A 13,880-nucleotide genomic window follows, 5' to 3' on the forward strand; every position below is an offset into this window, starting at 1 on the left:
GTTTTCTTCACTCCTGGTACAGAACAGACTCTCAATAAATACTAAAGTGATAAATCATTATACCATTTGACATTTAGTGAGGATTTCTAGTTGCAAGATCATCCCTACACTCCTCCTAGGAGGCTGGTGCTATTCTTATCCCTATTTCGTGGATAGGAAACTGAAGATCAGGAAGGTTCAAGTTTGGGCTGTAACCTATTCTTCCTTAAATCCCTTCAAAATCCTCAGGATAACCTCAGATCTCCAAAATTTCAGCCCCTTGGGGGTCAGAACCCTCCACAATTCTTTCCCATCACCATCTTTCTCCTCTCCTCTGCCCTTCCCCCAGCCATGGGACTCTTTCATTTCCTAGAGAAAGCCCATGATATCTCACTTGCAGTCTCGGTGCAGAGTGTTTCTTGCCTGAAAGGCTCCCTGGAAGGCTCCCGTCCCTCCGTCTCTGCCCATGTCATTCCAACTCATGAGGTTTATTTTAGCTGTCACTTTGGGTGTCTCCTTTGCCGCCTGAACAGCCCAACACATATGCCACCATTAGCTTGTTTCTGTCTTGTCCGCCCAAATGGGGTGCATCCTCTGCAACGCCTCCCACATAGGGTACGTGGGTGGGGGGCTACTGAGGTCCAAACGGGGCTGGGTGGTGGCGGCCTTGAATGCCCCCACATTGAATCGGGACTTTGTCACGTAAGCGCTGGGGATCCAGGGAAATATCCTGAGCAGGGAAAAGGACAGGGCCAGAGATTTCTCCATGAGGATCAGTCGGCTTGTCCCTGCCAGTCCTGTCACCCCTCTGAGACCGCGTGGAAGGTGCACGGCCTCCAGGAAGAAGCTCACTCGTCGCCCTGGCAACAGAGTCCGGAAATGCCACAGAGACGCGACCCCAAAGTGCAGAACGGTCGCCCTGGGCCAGCGAAGCACGCAACGCTACAGAGGCTCACGGGACGGACGTCACGTGGGCGACAGCGCGGAGGCGGCACTTCCAGGGGCGCGCAATTTTTTCCGGTTCGTTCCTCGCGGCTTCCCGCCGCCTGGCCAGCTGTCACCATGAAGAAATTCTTCCAGATCGTCAAGGCTGACATAGAGTTCAAGAGAGCGGGGCCCAGTCAGAAGCTCACAGACTCCGTGGGGTGCGTGACGAGCGAAGAGGCCCGAAGCCCTGGGGAGCGGGGACGGGGGGAGGGGCGGCCGAGATTCACGGGTTAGGGGAGAGACCTCGGGGTGCGGGGCAAGAAGGGGCGGAGGGTGGGAGTCGGGGGAGGGGGAGGCCTGGTGGGCGGGGCAGGAAGAGGGTTGGAGGGAGCTGGTAGGGGACGAGGGGGGCTGGGGCTGCAGGGAGTGGGGTTCAGCGGGGAGACCTTAGGGGAAATAAGGGGGTGGTGAGTCCTGAGGGAGGTGGTGAAAGAGAGGCCTGGGAGCGAAGAGAGCGTTTGGGGGAATCTGGGTGACCAGAGATGGGGGCTGAACCTAGAGGAGCAAGTACACGTGGACCCTGGCGTGTCCTTGTGAATAGAGGTTCTAAGCCACGTGGGAGGGTGGGATGAGAGACTAGGAGAGTCCGGAAGGCCAGGGAGCCTGAGGCGGTTGTTGGGAGCGTTGTCAGTGAGTTGGGGTGCTGGGAGGGGCTGAAGGTCTGGGAGAAAGTGGAGGACAGGCAGATGGAGAACGGATCCCCTGTGGGTGTCGAGCAAGTCAGACTGGAGAGCGGGGAGGGTAGCAGCTTCCACCCTGCCCTTGGGGCTGCAGGCACCTGAAAAAGTCTGCCTTGAATGGCAGAGGCAGCTGAAGTTGAGCCTGGCAGTGTCTGTGCTGGGACCTTCTGGACCCAGCACTTAAGGATGCCCAGCTCGGACACTGAGGGTTGGACTTGACTCACATTTGCTCCTTGGTTCCTCCTGTAACCCCTTAGGATGGGTGCTGTTGTGGTTCCCACCTTTCAGAAGAGAAAGCAGGTTCAGAGCAGCAAAGCCAGCTGTCCCCTAGCTTACACCTCACAACCAGCCAAGGTAGGGCTGGAAGCACAGCCTGTGTGACTCCAAAGCCCACACCAAAGCCCTCTACTGGCTGCCTCGGGTGTTGGAGGGCTCCATGGAGACTGGTGTAGTCAAGGAGGACTTGCTGTAGGAGACAGGCCTCAAAGGAGAGCTCTGCCAGAAAGGTGTTCCAAGCACCTCGACCCACGAGGACTCACTGAGTTTTAGCATGGAAGAGACCCTAGAGGCCCAGAGAGATACTGGGACTTGTCCAGGGCACCGTGCCTCCTGACCCCAGCAGAAAGCTCCTTCCTCACCAGGTAGGGAGGACAAATCTAGTAGGAGCCCAGGCTGCCATTACTGTGTATCAGAAGCTGCCATGTGCTTTCCATTCCTGCTGTCGTTTAATTCTGAGGTGGCCCCACAGGGACATTTTACAGACCAGAAAACTGGCTTGGGGCGGGGTTCAGTTACTTGACCAGGGTGTCTCCCATGGCTGACAAGCAGAGGGGACAGTATTGGAGCAGGGCTGTCTGGCTCTAAGGGCCATGCTCTCAGTATTGGCACTTGGTGGCTCGGAGGTAGCCTCTCTCCACAGTCCAGGCTGAGACACTGTCGCCCTCCCCTCCCCCCACAGGTAACTGAGGCCAAAGAGGAAGGCTTAACCCACCTGGCTGTACCTACTCTGAGGAAGGACCAACGGGATGCCTGCATCAGAGAGGCCATTCTCTTGGTGAGTGGTGGCCCTTTGTGTCCCCTCCCCCCAACCAAAAGCTTCCAGTGCCGAGTCACCTCCAGGAATCCCACGTGGCACAGATGCCTCATGAAGTCTTGCAGCTGCTTTGATTGTATGTTTTTATTCGCTATAAAGGAGTAAATACTTACATGGGGGACAGAATTCAAAAGGTACAAAAGAGTTGATGATGAAAGGTTTGCCTCCCACTGTCTCCAGGCCACACCTCCTCCCCTGAGGCCACTGTAAGCAGTTTAGGTCCCTTTTCTGGGATCTCCCACCTGTGTACAAACTATTGTTATTGTCTCGCCTCACTTGTTGTGTTTATGTTTTACATAAAAGTTCATGTGCTGCTCACTCTGAACATGGAAACTTCAGGGCAACGTATCAGTACACAAAGAAGTTCTATAGCATTGTTTCTCCTTGTAACTCTTTGGAAATAACTTCCAACTTAAAAAAAGTTGCAAGAATGACACGAAGAATACCTAAATACCCTGTACCTGGGGTATGAGTTTCTGATGGCTTTTATGACAAATTATTGTAAACTTGGTGGAATAAGACAGTCCACATTTATATGCTTACAGTTCTGGAGGTGAGAAGTCCAACATGGCCTCACTGAGCTAAAGTCAAAGTGTGGGCAGGGCTGGTCCCTCCTGGAACCTCCAGGGGAGTACCCATGTCCTCCTTTCACAGCTTCTAGAGGTGCCCACAGCCCTCAGCTCATGGCTTCTTTCTCCGACTTCAAAGTCAGCAATGCCAGGCCAAATCTTTCTCAAGTTGCTGTCTCTCTGGTTCACTCCCTTCCCTTTTTGAGGACCCTTGTGATCACAGTGGGCCCACCTGGATAATCCAAAGTAATCTCTCTATTTTAAGGTCATCTGATTAGCAGCCTTAATTCCATCTGCCACCTTAATTCCCCCTTGCCATATTACTTAACATATTCACAGGTTCCAGGGATTAGGACGTGAGTATCTTTGGAGGAGGGGCATTAGTCTGCCCGCCATACCTAAATTTACCACGTTAACATTTTTTACTGATTTGCTTTATCAGCTCTCTTTTTTTCTGAACCATTTGAAGGTTCTGCAGTCTCTTGAACTGCATAATGCTGTAACTTATTTGAGCAGCCCCTGTTGACGAGCATGTAAGATGTTTCCAACTTTTGCTAGTAAGAGTGGTTATGCAATAACTAAAACATGCCTGCGTGTCACTTCATGCTGTAGGTTCAGTTCCAGAAGTGGAGTTGTTGGGACAAAGGACACTGTGTAGTGGTGGTTTGGTTGGTTGTAACCAAATGACCTCCATGAGGTCATCCCAATTCACACTTCCCCCAGCAGGGTGTGGGAAAGCACACTTTCCCCATCCCCTCACTGTCACTGTGGGTGCAGTTGGGATACCTGGGCCAGTGGGTGCAGTTAGGTGGGGGCTGGGCTTGTGCATACAGATGGGGTGGGTCTAGGTTCGTGGGTACACTTTCCGGGGGCCTAGACCCATGGGTCCACTTTCGGAGGAATGGGTCAGTGGGTACAGGTTGGTGGAAGCTGGGCCTGTGGGTAGAGTTGGCTGGGGGCTGGGCTTGTCTGTGCAGTTAGGTGGGGGCTGAGCTTGTGGGTACAGATGGGGTGGGGCTGGGTTCGTGGGTACACTTTGGGGGGCCTGGACCCATGGGTCCACTTTCGGAGGTATGTGTCCGTGGGTACAGTTTGTTGGGCACTGGGCCTGTGGGTGCGGTTGGGTGGGGGCTGGACCCATGGGTCCACGTTTTGGAGTGCTGGGCCTGTGGGTACAGTTGGCGTGGGCTGGGCTCCTGGCTGCACTTCTGTGGGGGCTTGGCCCGTGGGTGCAGCTGGGTGGAGGGCAGGGACCGTGCGTGCACTTGGGTGGGGGTTGGGCATGTGCGTATGCTTTGGGAGGCACTGCCTCCTTGGATGCTGGTGGGTGGGGCAGGACCCATGGGTGAATTTAGGTACAGTCTGGGCCTGTGGGTATACTTTTGGGGGCCTGGGCTCCTGGGTGTACTTTTGGGGGGCTGGGCCTGTGAAGGTATCTTGGGCAGGACTCGGCCCATGTGGGTCCTTGGGTGGGTTTTAGGCACGATGGTGCTTTGGGAGAAGGCTGTGCCAGAGGGTTCTGTGCCCGTGGGTGCAGTTGGGAATGGCTGGCCTGTTGGTGCAGTTGGGTGGGAAATGGGCCCGTGGGTGTACTTTGGTAGGGGTGGGACCATGGGTGCAATTGGGGGGGTTGGGCTCTGGAGTGCAGCTGTGGGGGGCCTGGTCCCGTGTGTGCACTTGGGGGGGCGCACAGCATGAGGATGTGGCCCCGTGGGTGCCATTGGGTGGTTGCTGGGCCCAGTGGTGCAGTTGGGTGGGGACAGAGCCCATGGGTGTACTTTTAGCGAAGCTGGGCCTGTGGGTACACTTCTTGGGGTGCTGGGCCCATGGCTGCACTTCTGTGGGGGATTGGCCCATGAGTGCAGTTGGTGGGGGGTGGGGCCCGTGGGTGCAGTTGGGTAGCGGCTGAGCTCTTGGGTGTACTCTGGGGAGATTGTGTTCTTGGAAGTACTTTCAGGGAGGCTTGGCCTGCAGCAGTACCTTGGTGGAGACTGGGCCCATGGGTGAAGTTGGAGGTAGGCTGGGCCTGAAGATGCAGTTGGGTAGAGGCTGGTCCTATGGGTGAACTTTGGAGCGGGACTGTTCCCATGGCGGTACTTTGTTGGGGACAGGCTCCATGGGTGCAGTTTGGTGGGGTCTGGGCCCATGTATGCACTTTGGTGGGGGGCTGGGTTAAGACTAGAGATATAAGTTTGGGGGTCATTGGCATATAGGAGGTGTTTAAAGCTATGAGACTAAATGACACCAATGTTGGAGGTAGGATCCAAGCAGGGAACCTGATAGTCATCCTCAACCCACCCAGTCCTCTTGTCAGGTTTTTGACTCCACCACAGGAAAGAATTCAAGGACAGAGTCACGGAAGAAAGTGAGAACTAGTTTAATAGAACAGAGAAGAAATACAGGTTCCATAGAGAGAGTGCGGCCTAGCTCCAGAACCAAAAGTCTAACACAAAAGTAAGTTCAGTATAGACATCAAGTATAACTCAAAAGCAAGAAATCCATAAGTTCAGTAGAGAGCGGAGGCTGGCTCCAGAGAGTGAGCAGCCACCTGCTGAAAGTAACTTCCATACCAAGTAAAGCAGACACCCCTCAGCCAGGGAAGTGCAGGCTGCCTCCAGGAGAGTAAGTAACAACCCTGCCATCAGCCGGGATACGGCTTCTATAGTTTGTTTACCTAATGAATATTCAGTTAAGGGGTGGCTCCCAGTTATGTAACATTAGTCTTACACATGCTGACTCTTTCTCTTCCTGGAGTGTGTTTGTTGGTCAGAGCCTGTCGCATGCACCAGGCACATTCAATAATGTCCTGTGCTCTCTACTGAGCATACCCAGCCACTGAATTTGCATAAGCCTGCACCTTGTGGTCTCATTTTCCCCATGGTGGTGCTAAAAATAAGTCTAACTGGCAACAGTAACTTTCCTCCAGGGAAGAACCCAGAGGAGGGGGCCTGAGACCTCCAGGAGTGGCTGGAGAGCCAGAGGCATGTCCTGAAACCCAAACCCAGGGAAACGGAGCACCTCCTGTGTCATCATCGAATGGTGACTGTCAATGTAAAAGAGAAGTCCCAGGACAGAAGCCAGGTGAAAGAAGGTAAGTAGGGATGCCTACAGTGGGATGACACCTGAGTTGAATCTTCAAGATTGGGTAGAATTTGATCAGTCAGTGATGAAAGACGACGTGTTAGAAAAAAAAAAAAAAAGAACAAAGGTGTGAGTGCAGTTAGGTGGGGTCTGGGCCTGTGGGTGCAGTTGGGTGGGGGCTGGGCACTTGTGTGCATTTGTATTAGGGCTGGGCCCATTGGTGCACTTTTCTTGGGGCGGGGCCCATTTGTACACTTGGTGGGACCTGGGCCCGGGGGTGCAGTTGGGGTGGGGCTGGGCCCATGCATACACTATGGTGGGGGCTGGACCCATGGCTACAGTTGGTGGGGGCTGGATCTGTGCATGAAGTTGGGTGGGGGCTGGTCCCATGGGTGCAGTTGGGTGGTGCTAGACACTTCGGTGCAGTTGGTGGCCCTGGGCCAGTGGGTACAGTTTGGTGGGGCTGGGCCTGTGGGTACAGTTGGGTGGGGACTGGGCACTTGTATGCATTTGTATTGGGGCTGGGCATGTTGGTGCACCTTTCTGGGGGCAGAGCCCTTGGGTACAGTTGGTGGGCCAGTGGTTACAGTTAGGTGGGGGCTGGGCCTGTGGGTGCAGTTGGGTGGGGGCTGGGCTGGTGATAGTGCTTTGATTGGGGCTGGGCCCATGGTAGAGCTTTGGGTGGGCGGGGCCCGTGTGTGTGCTTTGAGGGAGGCTGAACTTGTGGTACAGTTAGGCGGGAGCTGGATCCATGGGTGCAGTTGGATGGGGGCTGGGCCCTTGGGTGTAATTGGTGGGGCCTGGGCCCATGAGGGCAGTTAGATGTGGGATGGGCCTAAGGGTGTACTATGGTGGAGGTTGGCTGGTGGGTACAGTTGGTGGGCGCTGGGCCTGTGGGTGCAGTTGGGTGGTGGCTGTGCTGGTGGATGCATTTGTATTGGGCCTGGGTCAGTTGATGCACCTTTCTGGGGCCAGGGCCCTTGGGTGTAGTTCAGGGGATTTTGCCCCTTTACACACTTGGTGAGGCCTGGGCTGGGGGTGCACTTTGGTGGTTCTGGGCCCATGGTTTATCTTAGGTGTGGCCTAGGCCCATGGGTACAGTCAGGAGCATGCAGGGCACTCTTTGGGGTGCTGGGCCAGTGGGTGCAGTTGGCGGGGGCTAGGCCCGTGGCTGCACTTCTGTGGGGGCTTGGCCTGTGGGTGCAGTTGGGTGGGCGCTGGCCCATGGTTGCAGTTGGTGGGGGGCTGGGCCCTTGGGTGTACTTTGGGGGGGTGTAGTGGATTGAATTCCGTCCCCCTAAGATTCACTGAAGCTTAATTGTGTCCCCCAGGCTTTGTCTATTAAAAACTCATCCCCCACTGTGACTGTTAAGAGTGGGAAATCCTATTATGGTAATTGAAAGGTGGAGCTTTAAAGAAGTGATTAAATTGCAGGACCATGCCATAGTGAATGGATTAAAAATGGTGGACAGAGGCTTGGTTCTGAGGACATTAAAAGAAGAGAGTCTGTCTTCTCTCTCTGTTCTCTCTGCTTCCACTGTCTTGCAGTGTGATACCCCTGGGTCACTGTTGCCACCACCAGATGGACTTTGGACTTCCCAGCCTCAGAAACTAAGCAATAAATTTCATTTTCTTTGTGTATCACCCAGTTCGGTGTACTTTGGTATAAGCAACAAAAATGGACTGATTCCGGGAGGTTGTGTCCTTGGGTGTACTTTGAGGGAGGCTGGGCCCGTGTTGGCAGTTAGGTGTGGGATGGGCCCATGGATACACTTTGGTGGGGGTGGGCCTGTGGAGGGCTGTTGGGTGGGGACTGGGCTGATGTGTGCACTCGGGGGCGGGCTGGGCACATGGGTGTGCTTTGGTGAGAACTGGACCTATTGGTGCAGTTGGTGGGGGCTGGACCGGTATGTGCAGTTGGGTGGGGGATGGGCCCATGGGTGCTGTTGGGTGGTGCTGGACCCTTGGTGCAGTTGGTGGCCCTGGGTCCGTGGGTGCAGTTAGGTGGCGGCTGAGCTTCTGAGTGCTGTTAGGGTGGGGCTGGGTTGGTAGATGCACATTTGGGGGGCCTGGACCCATAGGTGCACTTTGGGGGGTATGGGTCCATGGGTGCAGCTTGGTGGGGGCTGGGCCCATGGGTACACTTTTCTGGGGGCTGGGCCCATGGGTGCTCTTGGGGGGCAGCTGGGCCAGTGGTAGTGCTTTAGGGGGGCCAGGGCCCATGTGTGTGTTTTGAGGGAGGCTGGGCCCACGGGTGCACCTTTGTGGGGGCTGGCCAGGTGGGTGCAGTTGAGTGGGGGCTGGGCCCTTGGGTTCACTTTTATGGGGGCTGTGCCTATTGGTACAGTTGGGGGCACTGGGCCCATGGGTGCAGCTGGGGGGTTGGGCTCAGTGCTACAGGTAGGGGGGACAGGCCTGTGGGTGTAGCTGGGTGGGGCCTGGGCTCATGGATGCACTTTCAGGGGACCTGGCCCTGTGGGTACAGTTGGGTGGGAGCTGGGCCTGTGCATGCACTTGGGTGAGGGTTGGGCACGTGGGTGTGCTTTGGAGGGGGCTGGCCCTGTGGACGTAGTCTTGTGGGTGCAGTTAGGTGGGTGCTGAGCCTGTGGCTGCACTTGGGTGGGGGCTGGGCCTCTGGGTGCACTTGGGTGGGGGCTGCGTTGGACTATTGTGAATAATGCTGCTATGACCATTTGTATTCAAGGTTTTTTGTGGATGCATAGTTTTATTTCTCCTGGCATATACCCAGAAGTGGAATTTCTGGATCATTTGATGACTCTGTACTGAATCATTTGAGGAACATTCAGGCTGCTTCCAAAGTGGCTGCACCATTGTAGTTTCCCCAGCCGTGTGTGAGGGTTTAAATTTCTCCATATTCTTACAACACTGTTTTTATGCATCTTTGTGATTATGTCCATGCATCTGTGTATATAGTAAGTTGAACATGAGTTCACACTGAGGCCTCTGACTCTAATCCAGTACCACGGGCTTTGGTTGAACACATTTTAAGTGATCCATAATCATTAAGTGAATCTGGTAGTAGCCCTCACTCAGTGATAAATGGGAGCATGAAAACACAAGAATCCCCGCTTCTGAGGTATGGGGAGAGGATATAGGATTTTCCACAGGAAGGAATGAGGGTCCAAGCCTATCTTATTTCCATCTTCGGGGTCCACGTGACCCCTGCTGTCGTCTAGGTTACAGAGATGATATTTGATTTCCCTGTATTTTCACTTTTCACCTAGTTTTCTGCCATCATGATACCAATGGAGACAGACTCAAATGACACTTCCCCACAGAAAGGGGAAATAAAGCCCCCTCGCTCCAGAGCCAGTTCTCGTAAGAGTAGGAAGATAATTTTGCCCTGGCGATTAAACCTTTGTCTTCTGGGGCATCCCACTCTCTGGTCTCTGGGCCCACTTTCTACCCCTTTCCACGCCCTCCCAACCCTCCAAGTACTGGCACCTTATGCCAGAAGGGGTGTCCTTGCTCGGAAACCTCTGGATGTCCTGGCTGACTCATTAGAGCCACGGAGCTCCCCTTTCCTGAGCGGGGGGTGCCCACAGAGACTGCCTTGGCTGCACGATCTTGAGAGGCCTGGTCTTTGCTCCTGCAGGGAAAGGCCATTCTGTTCCTCCCCCTCACAGCCCAGACCCCAGGAGATACTGTCTTCCTGGTCTCTGGTCTGAAGGTGGCCCGGACTTTTGTGTCACAGCCTGAGGACTGCCTTCTCCTTTGGGGCAGATGGCAGTGACCAGCCAACAGCCACCATGGCCTGTTCTAGGGGACTTTGTGGTGAGGATGGGAGTGGCTCCCCTCCAGCCTGCCCTCCTCTACACAGGGACAGAGGAGCTGACCGTCTGTGCTTCAGATCTCTCTCACTGTTCAAGTCGAGGACACAGAAGACACATCTGAGGCACACACAGGGCTCGTAGATTCTGGAACTGCTGGACTGAAGGGACAGGCCCCTCGGCTTGAGAGGTGCCCAGAGGATGAGTCACTAGGGCTCAGGGGCAGGCGGTGGTGCGGTGGAGAGAGGGTCATGGCTCTTCCTCCTGCTCAGACTTTCACCAGCGGGTGCTTCAGGCTGGCTTCATCCTGGTACCTGAGGCCGAGGCAGGTACGTCAAGGCAACAGGCTCTTATTGTGCACTCACTGTATACCTGGCACTCTGCTGGCCACTGGGGAAGACAGTAAGGAAAGGGGAGATACAGCTCCTGCCCCAAAGAGCTCCTGGTCTTAGGGGAAGGTAAGATGTGCGGGAAACCATGCCAGCAGCACCCTGCGTCTGATGTTACTGAGCCTTCGTGGTCACTCCCAGGTCTGTGTGACCCTGGGGAGTTCATTCTCCTCCTCCACTTCCTTGTCCATGAAATGAGAAAAGTATTTGCAAGAACACCATGAGGCGTAAGGTGGCTATGTCCTCACCATCCTCAGCTGGGTGTGTGATGCTGGTGGCCATTTGGCGACGGGCAGCAGCCATTGTTATTTGAGAGGAAGCCATGTCCCAGGCCCCCACCCTGCGGCACTCATCCCCACGCTCCTCCACGAGGGGTGTGTGCATGCCCAGGGATGTGGTGTTGCCCAGGTCAGACACAAGCACGATCCTGTACCCTTCTGCTCTGGCCCCAAATTCCAGCAGGCCAGGCGAGTTAGGTTACAGCAGTGTGGTAGACAGAAATACTGCCCCAAAATAAGTCCACGCCCTAATCCCCAGCACCTGTGACATGTTATCTTATGTGGCAAAAGGGTTTTTGCAAAGTGACTAAGGTGAGGAGTTCTGTGGATGGGGAAGTGCCCTGGATCATGCAGGTGGCCCCATGCGAAGTCAGAGGGGCATTGGCGGGAGGGGCCCGGTGCCAAGGAGTGTGGCAGCCTCAGAGGACGTGGATTCTCCCATGACACCCATTTGGTACGGCTGGCCTTCTGAAGGGTTAGATGCTGCAAGTGCATGTTTGAGTTCATGGTGATCTGCTGCAGCAGCAGTGGGAGAGGAGTGCAAGTGTCTTATGGAAAATTACCCTGTCCTGGCCTGATTTCCCTCTTCTTGGCCTGGACTGGACTTTGTACAAGGCAATTGAGAGCCTGCTGGAAACGGATGTGTTTTCCTTTGGGGTCCGAGTTACAGACATGTGACCCTGCGGTGACAGATGCTGAGGCTGCCGTGCACCTCCCTCCTCTGCGCCTGTGGCAGCCTGTTCCGCAGCAGGAAGAGTGGGCCTGAGGGTTTGGTATTTGAAAGGTCCTGCCTGCCCTAGATTATTAAATACCAAGCTAACCAGTGCAAAGCACTCTCTTACGGAGCTTTCACAGAAGTTTTGAAGGAATCTACCCCTGTGCCAGGATGTTTGTAGCACAGGCTGGTGCCGAATCCTCTCCAGGGTGGGAGGCATGGAGAGCCCTCCCCTTGCATGGTGTGAGGAGCACAGGGTGGCCCCAAGGGGTGCAGGAGGCTGTCCCTGGTTGTCTGTCCCTGGCCCTGGGGTGATCAGGGCAAAGGGTAGTGGGCCAGAGAGTGAGAGCCTGTAGAGGAAGTGGGGATGGGCTCTGACCTGATGGTTTGCTTGTGAAAGGCAAGACGCTGGGCATTTCTAGGAATTGGCCAGCCCTGGAGGGGCCATCCCTCCAGGGTCATCAAGACCCCAGATGTGAAAGCATCAGAAATACAGAAGGTGAGAAAGACATGGCTAATACAGAGGCCTTCCTGAGAGCACCACACATCTTTCCTTCTCTCTTCTCCAGTCTTGTCTGTTTCCTTCACTGGACACAAGCTCTGGGGAAGGGGCTGTGTCCGTCCTCACCAGTGCAAAGTAGATGCCCAATAAATAGTGAATTAATGAAATTCATGGGTGAAATTACATTTGCTTTGGCAAACTCTTGTGATTTTACAGTCGCTTTTACCAAAGCCCTAGTTGTGTGTATGATTCTTTTTAAAGCTGATGTGCTGGTCCAGTTGCTGACAGTTCTGCAGTGGCCTGGTGGCCTGGTTTCTTTTCCCACTCTCGTCCCACCCTGCATGCTGTCTGACCTCCCACACGTCCCCAACATCCTCACCTGCGACTCCAGCAGTACAGTGCTGCCTAGACAGAAAGCAGGCGAGGAGGTGGGCTGGTGCACCTGTAGCCCACACCCTCTTTCTTACCAACTCCTTCTTTTTATTGGCTTTGAAAGTGGAGCAGAGTGGGAAGGCTGCCCTGCTACGGAAAGGCTGTATCAATGTGTCCTCTCCAGTCAAACTTTCTCTACAACAGGTCTCTGCTGGAAAATAACACGTGCTGATTCCTGTAGAGTTAACCCCTGACCACAGATTTCTGCAAATCGTCCTCAGGTGCGGTTGGCATTTCCCCAAGCATGGATGGATACCTGTGGCTGTGGAGCACTTCCCGCACCAGAAGACAACACAGACTCGGGGTCGGTGGGCTGCCGCCCCCAGCTGCAGAGGAGGAAAAGAGACAAGTGAAAACGTGAAGAAAAGGGTGGGTGCCATGGGGGCAGGACCTCCCCCGCCCCTCCCAGCACTGGATATTGCTTTCTTTCCCAACCATTAGAAATGTGGTGGGTGGAAAAACTTCCTTTGTATTTCTTTGTTTGCAAGTGAAGTTGACTTTCTCTTTATGGGGTGTGTGTGGAGTACACTCATTGCCACATTTCTCTCGTGTGACCTGCCTGTTTGCATCCTTCGTCCATCTTTCTCATCGGCTGGCATGGACTCTTTGCACCCTGACTTCTGTGCTGGGCTACGCATCCTGCATGCCCTTTCCATGCTGTGTCTTGCAAGGTGGTTTATCTCTGAAAGTTTTGTGGGTATTTGCACACTGTTGGGTGCAGGTTCACGTTTCTATAGTTGGAGTCTATTCTTGAATTAACGCTGGCAAGAAAAGATCTTGTCACCCAGGGGTGATGAGTCTGTCTCCCTTGGCATCTTCACCGGATGGGCTGGGAGCACCTGGGCTTTACCATCTCTCCCTTGTGGGTGGGTGAGCAGAGAGGAGCATTGGGCAGTTGAAAGCCCTGGATGACAGGGACGTGGTGATGAGGGCTTAGACTGGCTTGTACTGAGATCTCGCAAGTGGTGGAGAGTCTCTGGGCCTCCCCTAAAAAGCGAGGGGATAATGTCCAGGGGGTGACACTGGCAATATCCAGAAGGCACCTGGGGGGACAAGCAGGCTGGAGCAGAGGTGAAGGGACTTGTCTTCCCGCGCTGTACTTCTCTGCCCACTTCAGCTTTTACCCTGCACGCATTTGTGGATTCCCCTGTATGTTACTATGAAAAATTTCAAGCACACAGAAATGCTGCGTGGCTCAGACATGAGCATCCTACACACACGCCTGCAGTCGACCTCTAACTCCTGGCCACACGCTACCTGTCCACCTGCCTCCCCTCCCCCCACCCCTGAAGTTGAGAGGTACTTCAAGTTGCAGGTGCTTTCATAAAATGTGTCTGTAACTAGTGTTTCACTCTGTTCTTAAAGAGAAGTGTTTACCTGAAGT

At 54.5% G+C, this 13,880-nt stretch overlaps 1 long non-coding RNA gene across 2 annotated transcripts; it reads left to right on the top strand.

Moving 5' to 3' along the window:
- The first annotated feature begins 1,024 nt into the window (after positions 1-1,024).
- LOC134386452 (uncharacterized) lies at positions 1,025-13,332 on the top strand. Of its 2 annotated transcripts, none has more exons than XR_010024463.1 (4): positions 1,025-1,124; positions 2,605-2,700; positions 6,221-6,399; positions 12,718-13,332. It is a non-coding gene; the product is annotated as an uncharacterized LOC134386452 (long non-coding RNA). The 2 variants fall into 2 exon arrangements; XR_010024462.1 differs by having other exon boundaries at positions 6,235-6,399.
- Positions 13,333-13,880: the final 548 nt, after the last annotated feature.

The sequence above is a fragment of the Cynocephalus volans genome, chromosome 9 (assembly GCF_027409185.1).
Source record: "Cynocephalus volans isolate mCynVol1 chromosome 9, mCynVol1.pri, whole genome shotgun sequence".
Classification (NCBI taxonomy): domain Eukaryota; kingdom Metazoa; phylum Chordata; class Mammalia; order Dermoptera; family Cynocephalidae; genus Cynocephalus; species Cynocephalus volans.